The following is a 15,532-nucleotide window of genomic DNA, read 5'->3' as shown; positions in this document are numbered from 1 at the left end:
GTTATAAAATGAAAAAATATTGGTAAGTAACGTCACCATATCACGACGTAAGTAATTGTCCTTTTTGACGTCATAATAAAATTACACTGGTAGCGGTATAATACACACAGTATTATACAGTTATTGACTGGGTTCGAGGACAACAGCTGTTTTGTTTGACCCGAGAACGGGTCTGTTGTCCGAAACCGTAGGCTGAGGGCAACCAATCCGTTCGAGGGTCAAACAAAACAGTTGTTGTCCGAGGACCCACTTAATAATTGTTTTGTTATACACCTTCACTTTTTAGATTGTTTTTACTAGGTGCACATGGTTTTTTGACTTTAAACGGGACAGTGTGATTGCGTACATTTATCACTGATTCCACTAGTTTAAAAGAAAACATACCCAATATTCTAATTGATAATTATATTTTTTGTGTATCTGTACTACGTTTCATCTAATAAATGTGAAGGATGGCATGCATGGAAATCCAAATATTGATGTGAATATGTTTCTTTGCAATAAAGATCCGTGATTATATTGGTATCATCCTTAATGATTCGGAGATCCAAAAATGTCAGTTCTTTATCATCCACATCCATAGTAAATTGAATTGATTGATGTAATTGATTGATTTCAGCACGGAATTTTTGTGAATCATCTGTAGTTTTATTCCAAAAGATGAAAATATCATTTGATGCCTTACAAGATGTTGAATTACCATAGCACTGCGATAGCTGCCGCGTTTGTTTTTTTTTTTGTTTTTTTTTTATCACTCGTACGGACGTTGAACTCCGTCGTGATACTGAAGACTGTAATGATGAACAGTCGAAGTTTTCCTGTTCTGCAACAAATAATTAGCAAGACCATATCATATATTTTATCACTACCCCCAGTGTTATTTTTTAACAGCACTGTAAGAGCTGTATGTAAGAGCACTAAGTATATAAAAATAATCACAAATTAAAAGCTAATCTAAAAAGATGCGTTTTGTGGTCCACTTTAAAACTAGACAGTGAAGTACATTGTCCAAGTTTAAAAGGCAGAGAGTTCCAGAGACTCGATGCAGTTTTGTCCAAACGTCGATCCGATATGTTTTCGTACGTGTCCGAGGTACCTGGAAAAGATGCAGAGATTCGGATCTTAGTGATCGTGTGGGATTGTAAACTGTAAGGATATCCTTTATGTAAACTGGAGATAGGTTGTTGAGAGATTTGAAAGTATGAAGAAGTATCTTATATTGAATTCTGTATTCAACTGGGAGCCAGTGAAGATCTATTAGAACAGGAGTAATATGGTCGGATTTTTTTTAGCGTGTTACTAATCTTGCAGCTGTGTGTTGTGCCCTCTGAAGTTTGCTGGTGTGTTGAGAATGAACACCATAAAACAATGCATTTACATAATCTAATATGGATGTAACTAGCGAGTTTACTAGAGTTTTACATGCTTCATCATTGATAAATGAACAGATACAGCCAATTCTGTGAATGTTCACATATACTGAGCGGGAAATAGAGAGACGGTGTTTTTCCATGGTAAGGGATTTGTCAAAAAATACGCCTAATTATTTTTACTAAAGATGAATCACTTACAGCACAGTCACCAAATTCAAGATGAAAACTGCTTATATCTGAAAGTCTGTGTTTTGGTGCGAAGACTACAAGTTCACTTTTATCTTCATAGAGTTTGAAGAGGTTAATACTCATCCACATACGTATGTCCGACAAACAACTTGAGAGTCTTTGAGCCATATCAGTCCAATTGTCACCAGGTTCAACGATGATATAGATCTGTGTGTCATCGGCATATATATGATACGTCATATCATGACGTCTGCATACTTCCCCTAAGGGTTTTGAAAAAAGACAGTAGAGTCTCGGACCCAGAACTGAATCTTGCGGTACACCACATTCGAGGAGACAAGCATCAGACAACGATGAACCGACGGCAATACGTTGATATCTATCACTAACATAGGATTTAATCCATTTCAATGTATATTCAGTGATACCAAAGATGTTTTCCATACGTTGCAATAGGATATTGTGGTCTATGACATCGAAAGCCGCAGAGAGATCGAGCAATACAAGGATAGCGCAACTGTTATTGTCAAGTGCACATACGATATCATGATGTACCGTCATTAGTGCAGTTTCTGGAGAGTGTCCTGTTCTGTACGCGGACCGAACATTCTCATGCAGTTGATGCATATCCAGATGGGCCTCGATTCGTTTTACAATAACATTTTCAAGAATCTTCGAAACGAACGAGAGATTTGACACAGGACGATAGTTTTTGAAAATTTCTTTGTCAAGCCCTGACTTTTTCAGTAATGGTCGAACTATTGTCTGCTTAAAGTCACTAGGAACAATAAATTCCAACAGCGACTTGCTTATGATTAAAGTGATGGATGACAAGAAACTACCAATGCATTGTTTCAATAGATGCACAGGAACTGGGTCCAATTCACAAGATTTGGGTGCTGAGTTCATAAGGAGTTTTTGAATTTCTCTTGTAGTTGCAGGTGCATATTTTCTGAGGTGTTCACCATCAAATGGAATATCAGAGCAAAAAGGATCTTTTGCGCCATTGTTCGAGGCACTAGATTTGCAAACTGATAAACGGATATTGCTTATTTTTTCATGAAAATATTTAGCAAAGTTTTGCGATAATTCCTTTCCCTCAGAAGATGAAGGTAAAATGGGTTCGGATGTGTTATCCATGAGCCGATTCGTCAGACAATAGAGTTTCTTAGAGTTCCTGCCACACTCGGTTATTTTGTGTGAATAATATTCCTTTGTACATTGAATTAAGGATTTGCTGTATGTTCGAACTGACTCCTTATATATTTGATGGTGTACAGTCAAACGTGTTTGTCGCCATGTACGTTCTGTTTTTCGCTTAGTTCGTTTTACCATATGAAGTTCCTCTGTTAGCATATGAAGTCCCTACCTTTATTTATGTTCAAATTCCCAGTACTTAAATAGACAGACTATATTTACCTCTATTCATACTCAAATCGCATGCATGAGGAAATGACATTCATTACAATTTGTAAATATATTAAAGGCGCATACATTGGAAATGTAAATATTATCCAATAACAATATATGCAACATATTTTCTTTTAGATCAATACACATGGATATATGAATACATCCTTTGCAAGCTAAAGCTCCAGGGTTATTTTATCTGTGATTTTCCAATACCGGATACAATCATACCTAAGCTTGAAAGGTGAAGATAACAAATAGTGATCAATCCCATAACTCTTATAAGCAATACGAAATAGATAGTAGGACAAACACAGACCCCTGGAAACACGAGAGGTGGGATCAGGTGCCTAGGAGGAGTAAGCATCCCCTGTTGACCGGTCACACCCGCCGTTAGACCTATATCAGGTAAACGGAGTCATCCGTAGTCAACATCAGTGTGCCAAGAACGGTCTAACAATCGGTATGAAACACGTCAGAGAGCATAAGATCCAATGATGACTTCTATTGACGAACTAGATCGTAATAACGATCATAGAATCACTTCAATCGGGAATGTTAAAACCCCTGTACCATCAACTTGTTTGTCAGTAGCTTGCCTTGATTTAAAAACTGACTATACACAGAGCAAGTTCTTGCTTATCGAATCAGTTGAGATATATAAACACCATATGCAGGTGATGATGGAATATTGCTACATAAATATGGGAAGTTGACGATGGAGAGGTTGAAATCGTCCCGTTTGTCATACAGTTGGGTTGTCAGTTTGCCGTTCATGTCTACTTTCAATAAAATATCTATGTGGACAACTCTGTGTTTGTGTTTTATTTCGAGCTCACTGGGATACATCGAATTGACATATGAAATAAAAGTTATTATTGTTACTAAACAAAACGTCGTCGATATATCTAAATGTCGAATTGAAGGTCACAGCAAAAGATTTTTTTTCTTTTCATGTAGAAGTTTTTGAAATAATTCTGTTCCATAGATATATAAACACAGGTCAGCTAACAAAGGAGCACAATTCGTACCCATAGGAATTCCAACAGACTGTTGGAAGACCAGATAACAGAAGACCACGAAGATATTGTCAATGAGGAACTCTAGCATATTTTTTTACTTCAACTTCAGAGTATTTGTGCATGGAATAAGAGAGGTGTTTAACAAAGTGATTTTTTGGATGACTGATCACTAGATATGAATACTTCCGTTTTCCATTTTGGTTGAAGATGATATTGTCTATGATGTCAAAACGTCTAGTCCTTAATTTATCGTGAGGAATGGTCGTGTAAAGTGTTGAAGTCATAGGTGAAGTCAAGTTTACTCAAGTGTGTATTATTTCTTTTCTTAACATCACACATATCAAATGACTGTCAAAATACCACGCTCAACATTCTCAAGGTTCTTATCCTACTCCTATACATTAACTCTCACTGCTACGGTAAGCCTATGTCTAAATTTCACTATCTCAAACTGAATGAACATTTTCGATGGGATTTAAAACAAACAACTGCACTATTCTTTGTGCTAAACTTTTATTAAGTAAGTAGAATGTGACATATTGGTGACTAAAGTATACACTTGCGCTTACCAAAGTAAGTTTTAATTTTTGCGTAACCTCTATGCTACTGGGATACCCCGGTTGGTAGGCTATAACACCTGCAATTTTGTTTCGATGAAATAGTAAAACTTTAGAAAGTGCTGTTGAGTTGACACATCTCTTGTAACAGCCGATCATACAAATTGAACGATCCTGAATTCAGCCATTACATGACATCATTATTACACAAACTGTGTGCACATGTGTAATAGCGGGAAACAAAAAGTTTACATGAACCCAAACACTTCTACAGTAGAGCAGTGAAGATTCATCGGAACATCGACGCTTCATATAATTGCACAGAATACAAAGCCCTAAGAACGCCTAGTGCATTGCATATCGAATATACGCCAGTTTTATATATAGCAGCTTGAGTTATCTGTCCCTCATTGGTGTTTTAATGTGTTTGTTTTGAAACGCCAAGTAAGCATGCCTGGAAGTCAAGAGGCATCAACAACCCATAGATTCAAAACGACAGAGAATCAGGTAATCTGAGCTTGGTTTCAAGTCCTGTTGGAAAGTTCTCCTTTTTCAATCTTCTACTGGGCAAAATCCGACCATCACACTTTCAAAGCTTTTCTTAGGTTTTTTGAAAACCAACATGAATATCCAATCTGTAGTTTGACAGTACCATTTTATTACTATTTCAATTGCATGTGAAACATGAATTCATTGTTTATAAATTTCATCAAAATGTCCCGACATTTTCGATTAGTGTACCAAGCCTCCTTAAAATGTCTGTGTTCATACATTTCCAACTTCATTTACAAATGTCAGTTGACTTCCATCACAATTATCCCTAAATCAATAACAACATGAGTATGTGATATTTATTGACATGATTGATTGTGTTACATACCGTATGGATAAAAAAGACTACATTTTTTCAATATCTATAGTTAACTAAGACGGCCTCGAATACAAACCCAACGCATAGGAATAAGCCTGTTAAATCAACACAGTATCCCAATTTAGGATGTTCTAGAGATAGTCCATTTATTGTATAAACATTCATTTTCATTTTAAACAAATCTGTAAATAGTTATATCTTGAATAAGAAGCTAATTTTGATTAGATTGTGATATAGGTCGTCTTCAAACATGCAACCTTTTAGATAAATCATGCCTTCAATACACCTCTAATACTCTTCAAATACCAAGATACAGAGTAGAATAACGTGACACAAGATAAAGATAGATGGAGACATTTCTATATCTAAACTATGTGAAGAAGACCGATAACTGTGAACTACGTTTGTCTACTATAAGTAAAGAATTATATCTAAAAAGTTAACAGCTATTCACAATGTGTTTGATATATTGATACATTTATTGAGTCATAGGGGTTACAGGTCCCGTCCCTACCATACGATTTTGAAATATCCGCCCATAAGCTACAGATCCGCGCCTTTCTCAAATATTTCCAGAGAGTACCTTACTCTCTTAAATTACTTGTTATATGTTGTTTTATGTCTTATCAGACAATTTTCTTTCATATTCAAGCATTACCAGCTTTAAGTAAAGTACCGCATGATCTCACCATACTCCGAACACTAATACTAGGGATTTGTCACGGAACTTCCGTTTTTAAGATCATCAACCTTAAAGACCAGCAATTTCTACTGTTAACCCCGGACATTTGCAGGATCAGCCACTACCCATGTTAAACGTCTTCATTTTGACGCCATGTCAGGATTGGATATGGGGCCTGGGCTTTTCGGTTGCGACTCAGACGCCCTAATCAGTATAAATTACGGTTGACGGTTATTCAATTATTTGCTGAAACAGGTTTTAAAATAAATAATGAATTTTCACTCTCTGAGCAATGAACCCCATCCCAGCACTAGAACCCATGAAATTTACAACTTCGGTACGTGTATTACATATCCAACGGGAAATAAAAAATCTAGAGATTTTATCCGATTCTGGTCCCGTCCCTCTCCCTCTATGTTCAAATTATCCAAATATTAACGCACTGCGATTGCCGACATCAAAGGACCCAGACGACAAAATGTTACCTAAGTGGATGGAAACAAAAATGCATTCATTTCATGTGCATTACTCGTAACAACTTCCCGAGTTGTCTCGCATTGTCCCTGTTCAGTTGCAAGCAACACGAACGTTCAACATTCATTCGCATCAATATTAATTGAGAACTTTGATTAAATTGGAACCATAAACAGGGTATAAACCTAGCACTCGTCCACTCGCCAAATGCGAGTAAAACTTTGTGTGGGCGCCTAAATTCACTTTCTCACTCGCCCACATGGCGAATGATTTTTGTGAACTGGAATCGGTCATAATTGTATCGGATTCGGTAAATAATATATCTTTCGCGACCAGACGCTTTTCCGAGAGTTATTTACATGCTTAATTTAAAGCGTTTTAGAGACCTCTTCTAAAACAAAAGTAAACCATGCACAGTTTTACCTTAAGTCGATCGGCATGATCAATATCAAAACAGCTGGAAGGTTTTAAGCTTGCAGAAAAAAGAGCACGATTGCAGTCTTCATAATGAAAGGTGAAGATAACGAACAGTGATCAATCTCATAACTCCTATAAAGGTGAAGATAACGAACAGTGATCAATCTCATAACTCCTATAAAGGTGAAGATGACGAACAGTGATCAATCTCATAACTCCTACAAGCAATACAAAATAGATTAATAATGATTATGACATAGTGGTATGAAAAAAATATAGAAAGGTACAGTTAGTACAGATAAAGCAACGTCAACTGTTGGATTGATTGATTGTACATTGTTTAATGTCCCTCTCGAGAATTTTTCACTCATATGGAGGCGTCACCAATACCGGTGGAGGGCTTCAAATTTAGGTCTATGCTCGGTGCTTACGGCCATTGAGCAGTGAGGGTTCTTTAGCATGCCACACCTACTGTGACATGGGACACCCGTTTTTAAGGTCATTTCCGAGGACTCGTGACATTCACACCTGATGCCACGCGTTTCAATGGCGGTGGAAATGTCACTACCTGTTTTAACGATTTAGGTCTGTCGCGGCCGGGATTCGAACCCCGACCTTCCGCTCGCGGGCGAACGTTCTATCTTTAGATTGGAGTAGGAATACAAATAATGTAATAAATGCTTTGTGGTAGAGTATATTTATGCGTATTATACGGTCTCTGCTGGTGAACTGTTAGTCCCCGAGGATCTCTACAGTCCAATAGCTAAGTACTTCGTTACTAGCGTGAAAATACGGATGTTTATTTCATTGCTGGGATAACATTTAGAAATTCACTTCAAAATTAAGGATGATCTCCCTCATGCATACCTCTTATCTTTGGACGAATTTGGCGCCAGTTTTTGGCACTGTAGTTTTCCTTTTAGCTCTGACAAGTTTATTGTTTTTTCGAATTTCCAAAATTTCGGCTTGAACATCACTGAAAAGACATTATTTGTCGAAATGCGCATCTGGTGCATCAAAATTGGTAGCGTTTAAATTTTACAGTATGACCCCTGGGTCGAGGCCTCTGCCGGTGGACTGTTATTCCCCAAGGGTCTCTACAGCCTAGTAGCTAAATACTTCGTTACTAGCTTGAAAATACGAATGTATATTACATTGCTAGGATAAAATTTAGAAATTCATTTCAAATTTAAGGATGATCTCCCTCATGCATAGCTCTTATCCTTGGTCGAATTTGGCTCCAGATTTTGGCACTCTAGTTTTCCTTTTAGCTCTTCCAAGTTTATTGTTATTTCGAATTTCCAAAATTTCGGCTTGGGCATCACTGAAGGGACATTATTTGTCGAAATGTGCATCTGGTGGGTATTTTTACCGTTTAAAATGTACGTATATAAAAAAAAATTAAAAAGTGTAGAAATCTATTTTCAACTTATTTAGATATTACTATTCATTCAAATGGTATAATGAAACAAAACATACAAAATCATCCATTCGGGAACACGTCTCATGGAATTCTTGCATTATATCAGATATGGGCTAGCATGTTTTGTCGTGGGCTCCCAGAAATGATATTTCAGGAGCCCACAAGGCTCCTGAAAATTTTTGTTAAGTTTCACCCCTCAGTTTTAAGGTGTACAATTCCCAATGTCATTGAAAAGGTTGATGATGATGCACTACCGTCTAGCTTATGAGCGGGATTTTTTTCACCGTTGTAACGACAACTACGAGTATAAGGTTTCATCGCTGATATAGACGCACCTCAATAAAATAATACGAAACATTTATTCAGCAAGGATAATTGAATTAATGAAACCGATGTTGCTGATAAAAGCGGCACCTACCTTATTTATCTGCTTCCATAGCGTTTTATGAAAGCAATAGAAAAAAATGGTAATTTATAAGAGACGTTACACAAAAAACTATAAAAACAAGTTTATTCGCAAGGCGTCATTTCAGCAATATTACAAACTGGAAGTTATCATAACATTGTGTTTTACATGTAAATTTCATTGGCTCACCTGAGCAATAAGCTACTGGGCCAATTTCAACTAAATTTGGCACAAACTATCTTTCGGTAAAGGGGATTCAAAATTGTTCAAATTAAGGGGTACAATTCTTTCCAAGGGGAGATAATAACAATAAGCTCACAGACCTTATCAGTCACCGAAGTATTAATTTAAAGTATCAGTATAATCCCAAGAGCTTTGAAATCTAGAAAAAAATGTCCTGTTCATTAATTCTAAAATTCAGCAACAGTATAAAACAGGATGTGTTTTTAAAATTTAAATGCCCCCATCTGAAAATGCCTAAACTGATAACAGACTATACATAACATAATGTATGTAACATTAACACGAATTGTCTAATCTGGACTCGTCTTAGAGTCAAAACCCCGAGGTTGCGAAATTCACAAAGTTTGTCTATTCTTTTCTGATTCTCCTAAATAGGCATTTAGTTTTTATACAGAATCAGCAAACTTATAGAAGTCTTTTAAATGATGGTCTTACCCTTGAACCAAAACTCAGGTCACAAAATGGTTGATAGTGTATATGGTTATAGATGTCTTTTCTAAAAAAAAAAACAAAACCTTGGGGCAATAATAGTGTGTAATCATCCTCAGGCAGTACAAATTCGAGTTTGTTTGAATCTGGTCCAGGGACGCAGGGGATCAATTCATTATGTGGTAATATGTATCCGGTATATAAAAGTCCTTCAGATATCTTCTTCTCAATAACTTGTCTACTATTCACCATAAGTCATGTAGTCTGCAAGCATTGTAATTTAGTTAAGATTCATTTTTGAAGTGCTTGGTGATGGGGTGGGACTTAAGTAGGGATTCCAAGTTTTACATGAAAATATTGCATTAAAAAATCAAGAATAGGGGGGTCACACTAAAGAATGTCAATATACAAAGTTTCACCAATGCGTGTCTATTCAAGTATTTTTCATAGACTCTGGGGTTATGGTGGACATAAAATCAGGAAATCAAATCTTACATACACATGAATATAGAGGACATAAATTTTAACAAATCTTCTCTAAATAGCATCTTCTGAAGAACGGCAGGACCAAGGTGACTAAATTGAGCAATGTGGCACATGAACCTCTTGTTATAATATCAACAACCAGTAAAATGTTGTATCCTTAGACAAATCTTGATCATATGATAATGCGGATTATTGCAGTCAAACAATGCAACCAGAGACTACCGTGTCAACCACCAGCAAAAATGTTATTCTTATCACATGCTGATGAGAGTTATACTCATACAGACACGTTAATTCTACGAGTGGCAGTAGCCCAAGATTAATCTTGATCACATATTCATGAGGGTCTTATCCATGCAAACCGTTAATTTTACGGTAAAACCATGCAATCACAGAATGAAATTATGGAAAGGTGTGAATCATCTGTTGTCTGAATTGGTAGTTATCATACACATCCCACACAGGGTTTTGCTTACAAGTATAATCGAAAGATTAAAAAGGGTTGTGATTGAATTCCTTAGAAATCAGAAGAAAATTGGCCAAAAGGGGAGGAAAACATCTCACCCTAACTGTAAGAATGTCATTTTCTGTCACATTAGATCAAACCCAGAGTAATTCATTTGATCAAAAATTTAACAAATCAGAGGATTTCCTCTGAAAAGAAGAAAAACCATAGCCCTGATTAAAACACGGTGAGGTATTTTAACAATATTCGTTTCACAGTTTTATGGATAATAATTTCCCATTGCAGTTATCATGAGGTAGACAATTTTCTATAAATCACCTTCTCTATTAAAAGCATGTTTGAATTCCTCGTAACAATGTATGTCATCAATCTTCTCACATTTCAGAGCGACAACAAGCCTAGCTTTATCTGTCTCATGCGTATCTTTTCTCGAAAAGTCGTTATACTGCATACCGACGTATAAACAATCAGAGTTGTGCCCCTTTCTGTGCTCTAAAATGGCATTTAATACGAAGCCATATTACAAGTTTCGAAATAGTAATTTAATCTGTTCCAACTTTACCTTAAAATAGCATTTTGATGTTGAAAGTTTGACTTGATGACATTTTTTAATTAAGCTTCATCATACCATGTACACAGATGTACATTATGTAAGAACACACATAAATTGCATTTAGTCCTAGAATCCAACAGAAATCGGAATCTCCAAGAGAGAAATCTTTATATTATCTGTAACATAAAACTGCTTGATGCCCAGACCTCAAGGCTATGAATCAAGAACTGACTAAATTTCAAATCTAACTTTTGAAATAATTTTCATAAAAACGAATTTTTATAGTATGTTTCAATTTGATTTTTATAAACCAGCAGTTCTTTTCAACATTTGCTCAACACAAATCTTTAGATATAAGTAATCAAATTTTGATATAGGTTTATTCTCAGTTTATTGACTTTGAGGCTATAAAACTCTGGGTATAGATAGTAAGAGTTCCTACCTCAAGAGACACTAGCTGAACTATAGTATTTCCTACTCCAGGGTCAAAACACAAGGCTGTAAGAAAAAATAAACTTCAATAGATAAAGTCATCACAAGGCTGTATAAAGAAAACAAAACCTTCTATAGATAAATTCATCACAAAGCTGTAACAAAACACAAACTTCTATAGATAGAGTCATGACAAGGCTCTATGAAAACACACCCTTCTATAGATAAACTCATCACAAGGCTGTAAAAGAACTCGATCTCCTATAGATAAACTCATCACAAGGCTGTAAGGAAACACAGACTTCTATAGATAAACTCATCACAAGGCTGTAAGAAAACACAAGCCTCTATAGATAAAATTATCACAAGGTTGTAAGAAGACACAAAATTCTATAGATAAACTCATCACAAGGCTGTACGAAAATACAAGGTTCTATAGATAAAGTCATCAAAAGGCTGTAACAATACACAAACTTATATAGATAAAGTCATCACAAGGCTGTAAGAGAACACATACTTCTATAGATAAAGTCCTCACAAGGCTATAATAACACAACACAAGCTTCTATAGGTGAACTTATCACAAGGCTGTAGCAAAACACAAACTTCAATAGATAAAGTCGTCACAAGGCTCTAAGAAAACACACACTTATATAGATAATATCTTCACAAGGCTGTAATAAAGCACAAACTTCTCCAGATAAACTCATCGCAAGGCTGTAAGAAAACACATACTTCTATAGAGAAAGTCAACACAAGGCTGTCGGAAAATACGAACTTCTATAGATAACCTCATCACTAGGCTGTAAGAAAACACAAACTTCTATAGATAAAGTCTTCACAAGGCTGTAGGAAAACACAAACTTCTATAGATTAAGTCATCACAAGGCTGTAAGAAAACACAACCTTCTATAGATTAAGTCATCACAAGGCTGTAAGAAAGCACAACCTTCTATAGATAAAGTCATCACAAGGCTGTAAGAAAACACAACCTTCTATAGATAAAGTCATCACAAGGCTGTAAAAAAAACCCACAAACGTCAATAGATAAAGTCTTCAAAAGTTTGTTGGAACACACAAACTTATATGGATAATGTCTTCACAAGGTTGTAATAAAGCACAAACTTCTCCAGATAAACTCATCACAAGGCTGTAAGAAAACACAAAATTCTATCGATAAAATCATGACAAGCCTTTAAGAAAACACAAGCTTCTATAGATAAAATTATCGCAAGGCTGTAAGAAGACACAAAATTCTATAGATAAAGTCATCACAAGGCTGTAAGAAAACACAAACTTCTATAGATAAAATCATCACAAGGCTGTAAGAAAACACAAAATTCTATAGATAAAGTCATCACAAGGCTGTAAGAAAACAAAAACTTCTATAGATAAAGTCTTCATATGGCATATTTTCCAAACATCCCTCTATCAAATCTCTTGTTAGTGGCTCTATCATATACATTCCCCGGGGGGGGGGGGGGGGGGGGGGGGGTCGCCAAAGGGTTTTGTCAAAAATAGAACTTTTGACTCATTTTGGTAATTCTTAAGTTATTGCCTTTACCAAACAACGCGTTGGAAGTGGAAATTCAGATTAAATTATTTGACACATTAGAAATATTTTTTTAACACGAACATGTTATTGATTAAGAATATTTGACAGTTACTTTAAGGTCTTTGAGATTATTGAAATGGTGTTGTTTCTATAGATACTTCCGTGGTTCAGTTGATAAATAGGAATGAGGAATATAATACATTTTTTCCAAACAGAAAATCATTTTGAAACATCCATATGAATTTTATATCAAATTTGATAGTATTTCACCTGTATTTAAAAAAATATGTATAGCCCTCAACTTTGTAAATTACTATTTTGAATAATAAATCAAGACTTTCTAACTTATATGATATTTTAAAAATGGCAATGTTCCTATATGTAAACGTTTTATTGAACTCTCAGATGCAAGGTGAAGATAACGAACAGTGATCAATCTAATAACTCCTATAAGCAATACAAAATAGATAGTTGGGCAAACACGGACCCCTGGGCACACCAGAGGTGGGATCAGGTGCCTAGGAGGAGTAAGCATCCCCTGTTGATAGAAAGTCTATCTGACGAATTTTCCGTATCTTAGGTTATTTTTTTATTACTGTGTTTTCAAAATAAAAACCCTGTCAGAAAGATGGGGTTTTATTAGCATCTTACCGTTTTGTAAAACTTTTGTATACAATACTCTAGGAATGTTTGTTTGTTAAAACGGTGGGTTTTAATTCGTTTTTATCTTGGAAGTTATTAATCCGACTCAAATCATGTCTACTTTTTAATCATAGACAAAAATTATTAACAAAAAAAACCAACCCATTAAGAAGTTCGCAAACATTTCGTATTTCTAAAGTTTGAAATTGGGCTGTAAACTATAAACGCATTAGGTGTTCCGGTTAGGAGTTTAAAAACTCGCTAACTTCCTGTTAGAATGTAAGTCGTGTGGTAAAGTATTTTTCATTATATATACTAGCATGTAAACTATTGTCATGTGCCTTGTATATACAGAAATCGTGGTTTGACAATACTTACTTCAATGATACATCTTTAAACTTTACAGGTCAATGTATACTCTAATTTCCTTGGACGAAGGCGTGGTCTTATAATTTTGAAAGATATTTGATTTGATTCCTTATTATCTCGGGGTTAATCATTTTCAAAATACCATTTGCTCAGTCTAACTTCATTTAGTACTGTATGTGTTGATGCCTTTAAATTGATGTGCAAGTCCAAACAAGAGGTATGGACACCGCTAACATCACAACATATGTATTCTAATAAACTAATTGTTTACGTGTACATGTTAATCATATGTTTCAAGCTATCAATTGGTCAGTCTAACTCTCAGTAGTATCATGTTTAATATCTCTGTAGTTCGATCATGTACATAGATGGATATGGGAGTCCAAACAATGTATAAAGGGCCCCGCTATAATCAAAGCATATCAATTTTTAATGCATTCAATTTTGTTAGCGAGATACATAAATCGGCTGCACACCAGAATAGAACTGTTACAGATATTGTGGACTCATTTTAATTCGTGGGAGCCAATGTTCAATGGTAAGCAAAGTTTTCCTGGTTTGTGGGGACTTAATTTCGTGGGTAAGCGATACGATATCACTAGAAGAGATAACTTTACTTGGTTTTAAATATGTTCGAGGACACGTAAATTCGTGGATAAGAGTGACCCACGAAATCCACGAACATCAATCGACCACGAACAACGATGATTGCACGGTACTTCAGATCATCTAATTTCTACTAATAGTTGAAATAAACAGGACTGTCATTTGTTTACGAAATAAAAATTCTACAGATATGAACATACTCCCACGAAACTTGAAATATTTGTAAAAAGAAGACAGAAGCTGAATGTTGTCCAGATTTTACTCATTTACAAAAACGCCTAAAAGAAACCTACCATGTAAACGAAATAAAAGACATCGATGGATCTTTCAAATATATTTCTTAAAATAATATGAACCTATTTGAAATATCCCTCAAATAAAATCAACGTTTACAGAATATTTTCAATTATTATTGATATTAACAGATATGTTTATAACAAAGTCATTTCAAATAAAATTTTGAATGCTTCAGATATTTTCTAATTCATAGTATATATTGGATTAATGCCAAAGAAATGCATCCAAAAACATCGACACATTGATGGCAAACTTTGAATTGAAATATCTTTCTTTTATACTTATCATTTCCATTAGTGGAACTCTTCAAATTAAAGGTGCGTAAAGTCGTGCTACCGGGACAACATACGTAAACATTACTTAGGCATACATAATATAAATTATGGTATCGGATACATATTATATATAACCGACTGCAAACCACAACACTGATTAAAATTCTAAAGTCAAATTTAGGAATTGATTATTATTACAAGAAAACAGACGAACTTATTAAACTATGTGAGGGAGTGCAGGTACTAAATCTGCCAAATCTGACCGATATAAAGCATCAATAGCAAGAAGATCTGTGAAGGGAAAAACCTATATGCACATCCAACACAAGAACTTTTCTTGTATTAATGTGATTAA

Source organism: Ostrea edulis, chromosome 7 (assembly GCF_947568905.1).
Source record: "Ostrea edulis chromosome 7, xbOstEdul1.1, whole genome shotgun sequence".
Classification (NCBI taxonomy): domain Eukaryota; kingdom Metazoa; phylum Mollusca; class Bivalvia; order Ostreida; family Ostreidae; genus Ostrea; species Ostrea edulis.
The sequence above is the reverse complement of the archived record's forward strand: the minus strand, read 5'-3'. Positions refer to the sequence as shown.